Source organism: Tenrec ecaudatus, chromosome X (assembly GCF_050624435.1).
Source record: "Tenrec ecaudatus isolate mTenEca1 chromosome X, mTenEca1.hap1, whole genome shotgun sequence".
Taxonomy (NCBI): domain Eukaryota; kingdom Metazoa; phylum Chordata; class Mammalia; order Afrosoricida; family Tenrecidae; genus Tenrec; species Tenrec ecaudatus.
Window position 1 is genome coordinate 6657820 of NC_134548.1, and position 8123 is coordinate 6665942.

Here is an 8123-nt window from a genome sequence, read left to right on the forward strand (position 1 = left end):
ATTAAAAATGACCATTAATTGGGTACGGTTGCTGTCTTGCTTCCCCACCGGATTCTGGTTGGACTCCATCTTAAATATTATAAGTTACATGTCTTTGCATCTGTTTTAGTTCCCAGGCTGTCATAACAAAGTACAACACACTGGCTGTGTCAAAGCAACAGAAATCTATGCTTTTGGAGTTTGGGAGGCCAGAAGTCTGAATCGAGGTGTTAACGGAGCCAGGCTCTCTCTGAAGACTCCACAAGCTCTCCTTTTGCTGCTTCCACGTTCTGGGGGTTCCTGGCAATCCTTGGCATTCCTTGACTTACAGACGCTTTGCTCCAATCCTCACCTCTGTCTTCACAGGCGTTTTCCCTCTCTGTCTGCATTTCTGTGTCTTCTCTACCTTTTGTGAGGATATCAAACATATTGTATTGGGACCCAACCAGTCCAATATAATCTTCTATTCATTAAACTGATAACATCTTCAAAGACCACATTCACACGTACTACCAGTTAGGATAGGAGGCCTGGGGATGTAATGGGTTACATGTTGGGCTAACCACAAGTTTAGTGATTCAAACCTACCAGCTGCTCCTTGGGAGAAAGGTGAGTTTTTCTGCTCACACAAATATTTAGAGTCTTGGAATGGCACCGGGGCAGTTCTACTCTATCCTATAGGGTGGCTATGAGTCAGCATCAACTGAAGGGCAGTGAGAGCTGTTTGAATTTAAAAACATCCTTCTGGCACAATTAAATCCACAGCAGAATACACACTGAAGTACTTAGTTTGCTCTTGGTCCCTGCTTAGAAAGAAAAGTCCAGGAAAGCAATGGATGCTCCGTTTCTTGATGCTTGGTAAAGTGGGGGGTGAGTGGGCAGGGCGGTGTCAGTGCCTTTACTGCTGGGAAGACTCCTCCTCTGTACCCTGACCACACAAGAGGGTGGGGCACAGCAAGAGAATGGGTGACACACAGAAAATCAACCAGCTCCCTATTGCATTCTTAATTATGACACTTCTTTTTCACATATAGTTCCCCTAGATCATTTTTAAAAAAACAACACAAGATCGAGGTTTTCATGAACAAGTTGCCAAATCAAACCCTCAGTCAGGGGTGTGGTCTAGACAGAGTCTTGTCCTGATTCCACTCCTCTTACAGATTCAAGACATTTACTTGTCCATCTGCCTCAGCTGTTTGCATCTGTGGAATACACTGCCGGGGAAGAATGGGGGCTCGCCTAAGTACATGGTAGGTATGCAGAGCATGCTTTGAAGAGGGGAAAGGTTAAGCCTGTGCTCCAGGCGGTCCCGAGGAGAATGTTTAAGCCCCATGAGAAATCAAGCTGCACACAATTGTGTTGTAGCATTGGTGACTCTTGGTTGCCTTAAGTGGCCACTTCAAGTCAAAATAAAGCTCAGCGGCCCCCGCTGAGCTGAACACCTGAAAGCTCTTCTAAGCCCTCCAGCCTCCTGGCCAGGTAAAATAATAGAACATATGGTCTTTGTTTAGTTCATGCTTACCGCCAAGACCAAGAGGAGGGTGAGGAGTGAAGATTTCTTGGCTGTCTCCAATGCCTACCTTTAATCTTACTTTATTTACTAAGAGCTAATAAAAATTCTGAAGTGCTTAACTCTCAAGTCTTCATTTTCTTTGGGGCATTAGTGTTTGATTTGTTCCTTGGCTTGATCCCCCTTTTATGGCCGAATGTGCCATTGCGGACCTGCCTTTTAATACCGGTGCCTTCTGCTTGCATTGACGTTATTTTCCTGCTTTCAAAAGTTCATGTCTTTCCCACTCTTCTTCAAATCCCTCTAAGGAATTTAAAAATGCAATTATTTGGGATTTATAAAGGTAAAATCATTTAATTATACAAGTAATGACTAGATATAATAATCTTGGAAAAGGCAAGAAAATCATTTATAATCTTCCCACCTGCTCTGGAATGAACTGTGTCCCCCAAATATGTTTTGTAAATCCTGACCCTTATATTTTAAATCCCATTTGGGAAAGAGTTTTCTTTGTTATGTTAATGAGATGGTATGAGTGTAGGGTGTGCCTTAAATGAATCTCTTTTGTGATAGAAAAGAGCAGATTAAGCAAACAAGCCCAAACTTCAAAAGAGTCGAGCCCCATGATTGCCAAGGGTCCTAGGAATAGCAGCTGCAGAGAGACAAGGCCCTTTCCCAGTGTGAACACACACGGAACGACTTCCGCTAGAGCTGGTGCGTGCAATGCCAATGTCCAGTCTCTGAACCTGTACGAAAATTTATTTCTGTTCATTAAACTCACGTGTGACATCTCTCTTTTTGATAGTTCCATAGGTGTATAATGCACACATTATACAATCGCATGATGAAGAGGTACGGAATCATCACCGCAATTCATTTCAGAACACTTCTTCTCTTTTGTACTCCTTATTGCTGGCTCCCCATCCCCCCCCCAACTTCCCCAGTCAATTATCAACCCAGTTACTGTCTCTGTAGTCTATTTATCCTAGATTTCATGTGCAGAAAGTTATACAAATAGGAAGTAAACAGAAAACACCCAACAACAAAACCAAACCAAAAAGCAATCAGAAAATATTAAAAACTGGACCAACTTTAAAATGGGCCAAAAGGGAGATCAGATGTTAAGGCGTTTTATATATATATATATATTGTTTTTCATTTTCTTTTTTTTAACAATTTACTGGGGCTCATACAATTCTTATCACAGTTCATACATATACATACATCAATTATATAAAGCACATCTGTACAGTCTTTGCCCTAATCATTTTTTCTCCTCTTTTCTTTTTTTACATTTTATTAGGGACTCATACAACTCTTATCACCATCCATACACATACATACATCAATTGTATAAAGCACATCCATACATTCCCTGCCCCAATCATTCTCAAAGCATTTGCTCTCCACTAAAGCCCCTTCCATCAGGTCCTCAAGGCGTTATAGTTTAACCCAACTTCATCTAGTACAATCAAATTTACAATGCTTTCTCTTTAATAGCAAGGCAATGAACATCCCTGGACTATATTCAGAGGGAATTCAATGGAGGCTTAATGTGTGCGGGGATCCTGAAAATGGATCTTGGGCTTCCACTGTTGTGATAGGTAGGCTTACTGTGCCAATAGAAACATGTGGGATTCATAAAATTTCAGTTTAATTGAAGGGCAAAGAGATAAATGGCCGGACGAGCCTTCCCTTTCTGTCTCTTGTTCTCTGATAACCGGACCAGGATGAGGCTGCCTCAACTTGTGAACTACTCTAGCCGTGGCACAACCAACCCGTGGACTGTGTCGCTAGAGTTTGAGGGTCCTTCGAGACCTGCTTTGCCACACTGCTGGTGTACACATCACCTGAGCTGGGGACTGATGGACCTGTCATCTGGCTGACTGCTGGTGACCTGTCCTACTGTTTGCTGCCTGGGGCCGAAATGCTTATATTTCTCTATGGAAGACTCAGCTGTCTGCTTCCTTGACTTGCACCCAGCAGCCCTTGTGAGTTGAAGGACTGCCAGTATCTTAACTGTCTCACACAAGTGAGTTGAACTGAGCCCTCTGAACTACTTTGTGGACTAATTAATTGTTTATTTCTTCGTTTTGTATATAGCTCTATGTATCTATGTATGTAGGTATCTATCTATCTATCTATCTATCTATCTATCTATCTATCTATCTATCTATCATCTATCTATCAAATCATAAGTATCCTGGTCTTGTTTCTCTAGATATCCCTGTCTAATACAACTGTCATTGATAGCCTTCTGCTGACCAGCATTAAGAATTGAAGTTTTGATACTGTTCCCTCCTTAGCATTTGGATTTTATGATTTTGTGGTATGTCTATTATAGCAGCACTAGAAAACTATAACACCACCCAATTGCAATAGCTCTTGATCTAGTATATATATATGTATATATATATATATATATATATATATATATAATGACATTGCTGGTTCAGTGAGTAATTCTTACCTCAAATGTGGGAGGGGAGATCGCTGGCCAACGTTTCTCATGCACAGCTACCTTTCTGTCAGTGGAGGTTGGTGCTGAACAGGTTTCAGCGGAATTTTTAAACTAAGATGTACTGAGAAGAAAAGCCTGGTGATCTACTTAGAAACTTGGCCCATGCAAATCCTATTGATTACAACAGAAACGTGTTCTAGTCTATAACCCATCACAGGGTGGTACAGGCCCAGGCAACATTCATTCCATTGTGCATGGGGTTGCTCTAAATTGGGGCCAACCCCATGGCAGCTAACAAAACCACCCACACTGATATTTTGCGTACTGACAGTCAGCGTGGGAATAGAATTCTGCTTCAAGTGTCTTTCACGCCATCTGACCATCAATATGGTCCCATGTAAGCTTGCTTTATTGATCAGGTTGGATAGTCCATCAAGTGAGTTTGCCTCAATTTACTTCACCATCCTGTTCCCAATGGAACAGTTAGAGATCGCCAATATCTGTTTTTAAGGCTCTTGTGATTCAGTGAGTTAGTTACTTAATATGGTCCTTCTAGCGATAATTTTTATAATTATCAACAAAAGACTGGCTGGGATTATGCATATGAAGTGCTTGTGGCTCCCTAATGGGATTGGAGAGATTGCACAATGTAAACAAGGTGCACGTGTGGCAGTGAGACCATGCAATAAACATGTATGCAACCCTAATTAGGAGACTGGTCAGTTTTGATATCCCTGTAGGCTTAAACTGAGCCATCCCAGAGGTGGATAGCGTTGGGCAGGGAGCAGGGAGGAGGGGGACTAGGTTAGTACCATCAAGAAGAAAGGATGGTGGATATATTGGAGGGGGTAAGATACAGCTAAAAAGAGATAATAATAATATATAATAAGAATAATAAGGATTCTTGTGGGGTAGGTTGGGGCAGGGAGGAGATAAAGGAGAGCTGATCTCAAAGAGTTCAAGAAGAAAGAAAATGTTTGGAACCTGATTGTGGTAGCAATTGTACAATTATCCTTGATCTAATTGAACCATGGGATGTTATAATATCTGTGAGAACTCCCAATAAAAGGATCAATTAAAATTTTAAAAATCAGGTGGAGGAAAACAGGGGAATGAATACTACATGGAAAATAGTCTCTATGGAACTATAGATCATGGGAATATGCCTTGCAATCACTTTTTCTCTAAGCTGATTAGAAACCATCAAGAGGTATAATAAAGTAGAAAGTATTGGTGCCTAAATTTAATGTCAATTTATGTGAAACCTAGACATGCAATGTGTATTTCAAATCTTTTAAGTCATCATATTAGGGAAATGTTTAAAGTAAAATTTCTTCCTACTGAAAAAAGAAGAAGAGATGGGAGCAGAATACATCCTTTGAATCTAGGGCCTTGCATTAAGAACCAGCTAGGCCAGTGGTTCTCAACCTTCCTAATGCCTTGACCCTTTAATATAGTTCCTCATGTTGTGGTGACCTCCCCCAACCATAACATTATTTTCATTGCTACTTCATAACTGTCATTTTGCTATTGTTTTAAATCGGGTGACCCCTGTGAAAAGGTAATTTGACAACCCCTCCAAAGGGGTCGCGACCCACCGGTTGAGAACTGCTGTCCTAGACCAGAAAGGCAGTTGTTAATACTAGAGACTGTAAGAGATGGCAAAAAGCCAGGGCAGCAAATGGTAGCAGCAGAGGTAGGTAGCAAACCCAGGACACAATCAAGAGATGGCACGCAGAGGACTTCCTGACCAACACTGAAAGCACTGAGGGGTTTTAAGTCCAGGTGTACTGGGGGAGTGGAGTGTTTCTAGGGCCTCATTGGTGGAGCTAAAGAGTTTTATAATACTTGGTCAGAGTAGGATAGAGGCATGGCCAGCTCGAGCCCCAAGAGCCTCAAGGGCCTAAGGGTCAGACAGAGGTATGCCTTTGGTTATGACTGAGAAACCATTATCCTGATGGAAGAACTGTATCCTGAGTCATTTATGATATTGTCACTTCCTAGTGAGCCCTATTATCGTATTGTCTATGAGTTCTGCTTAGCCACAGCCATGAATGGTCACACTCAGGAAAGAAGAGAGTGCCGTGGGAGAAATGACAAGTGTCAGAGTTGGTGAAAAGTTTGCACAGAGGAAGTTTGTCTGTGTCATTGGAATTAGCCTTGGCCTGATGCTGGTGACTCTTGCCCTTGGAAGTCGGAGGAGGTCAGATGGCCCTGCCATGCCATTTTCACAACTCTGTTACCATAAGCGGGAGCTTTGGAAAGCAAAAACACAGGCACAACATGTAACAGGTGAGTGTTACCAATGTACGGGCCTTTGGATATAAAAATGATTTGAGATAAAAATTTTGTGACAAATAATTCAACAGGAAGACAATTTCAAGACCTCCCATTATAGATGGGGGCAGTGAGCATAGGGATGGCTAGAATATCGACAGTCTCTGAAAATTCAAAAGGATTACTAGTTGTAATCAACCATCCCCATGGAGCCAATTTCCTGCCATATCTTTTCTATACTTTATCTTTTAAAATGGATTTCTTGATATATCCAACTCCCAGGTGAAAATAACAATACCTTCATAGTTATTACAAAATAAATATTTATTTGTCCATTCCATAGGGAATAGACCCTTTAGTGCCTCTAGCAATTCACAAAATCTAATTATTCTATTTGGAGCATTTGAAAAATGTGTAGGAGTGCATCAAGCCTAATCACTTCCCCCTGAGAGTTACAAAATAGAAAGGTCTCTTCACCCTTCGTACATCACACATTGTATGCAACATATAAAATATAGCGCTTCTTAGTATGGACACCAATTTCCTTTCTTTAAAAAATTCCTTTCTTTTTGTAAAGTAAAATATTTATCATATATGCAAATCATTGGAGCATCTTGCTTCTTAAAAAATGTTTGTCAAATACCTTTAACCAATATCAAAGCCCTTCTTAGTCTTAGAAGATAATTATGTTCACCTTGCCATTTCTTTTCTTAGTACTTCTTTTTGTCCTTTGTAAGGAGAACTGGCGGTGCTGTGAGATAAGCTGCTAACTGCTAGGTTAGCGGTTCAAGCCCACCAGTAGGTTCCACGGGATAAAAATTCGGCTTGCTACTGCTGCAAAACTGTACAGTCTTGAATAGCCTATCATTATAAGTCAGAACCAACTCAAGGACAGTGAAATGGGTTATTTTTTTCCTCATGCTTTTTAATACCTTTTTAAAATTCTGTTTTATAATATATTGGTATACATATTTTTCAATTGTTTTTTCCCTGTATATCCTTTTTAAAGCATCCACTTATTATTTAGGCCCCGAATCAAGACCAATGGTTTGCAGTAGCTTTTGGTTTCAAACAGGAGCCAAGAGCCATGTCTTCCTATGGTCTGTTGGCTACTCTGTACCCCAGAGGGGAGTGGCCAGTTCAGTTGGAAGCAACATAGTCTATAGAATAAATGCCTTTTTGTTTGTTTAATTTTTTAAGAACAAACAAACAAAAATGTCCACTTATTTAAAATGTACAGTTGCCCTTTGAACAGCATGAGAGTTAGGGGCACCAACCTGCTGCTGCTCAGTGAAAGACCTGAAGATAGTTTACCGTTCTCCCCTGAACGATGCAGATTTGAGCTTTGTGGACCCACTTCGATGTGGGCTTTTCCCTTGTGGTGAGCTCAAGCTTCGGGAGAATCCCCTTAAGCCCCATGTGCCACTAATCATCTCTGTGTGAACACGTAGGGTTTGTGCACGACCTCAGCTCGCTGTAGTAGCTAGAGGGGAAAAACTCGGTGTATAAATGGGTCCACACTGTTCAAATCCATGCTGTTCAGCAGCTCTATTTTGCCTTGTACGTTTTCTCTTATAAACCGCATGTGGGTATATTTTACTTTTCCCTTCAATCTGGTAATTCCATTTTTAATAACTATATTAATCACATTGAAATTACTTTTATTAACGAGATACATTTATTTTTACCATCTTGTTTTGTTCCTCCCCACAACCCCACACTTTTTCTTGCAAATTAGGAGGGGTCTTCTATATCAGATCGTTTTTGGCATTCAACCACTTCAAGAACGGAGCAAACCTCCCAGTGGCTGCCCTGCTCGATCCCTTTCTTCTTCTTTGGCTTTTTGTCCCATCTCCTTATGCTGGATCCTCCCTTCAGTGCAGTTAACACCCAGCT

At 41.0% G+C, this 8123-nt stretch overlaps 1 non-coding gene across 1 annotated transcript; it reads left to right on the plus strand.

The window, feature by feature from the left end:
* The first annotated feature begins 7251 nt into the window (after positions 1-7251).
* LOC142435421 (small nucleolar RNA SNORA2/SNORA34 family) lies at positions 7252-7386 on the plus strand. The gene has a single exon (XR_012781480.1). It is a non-coding gene; the product is annotated as a small nucleolar RNA SNORA2/SNORA34 family (small nucleolar RNA).
* Positions 7387-8123: the final 737 nt, after the last annotated feature.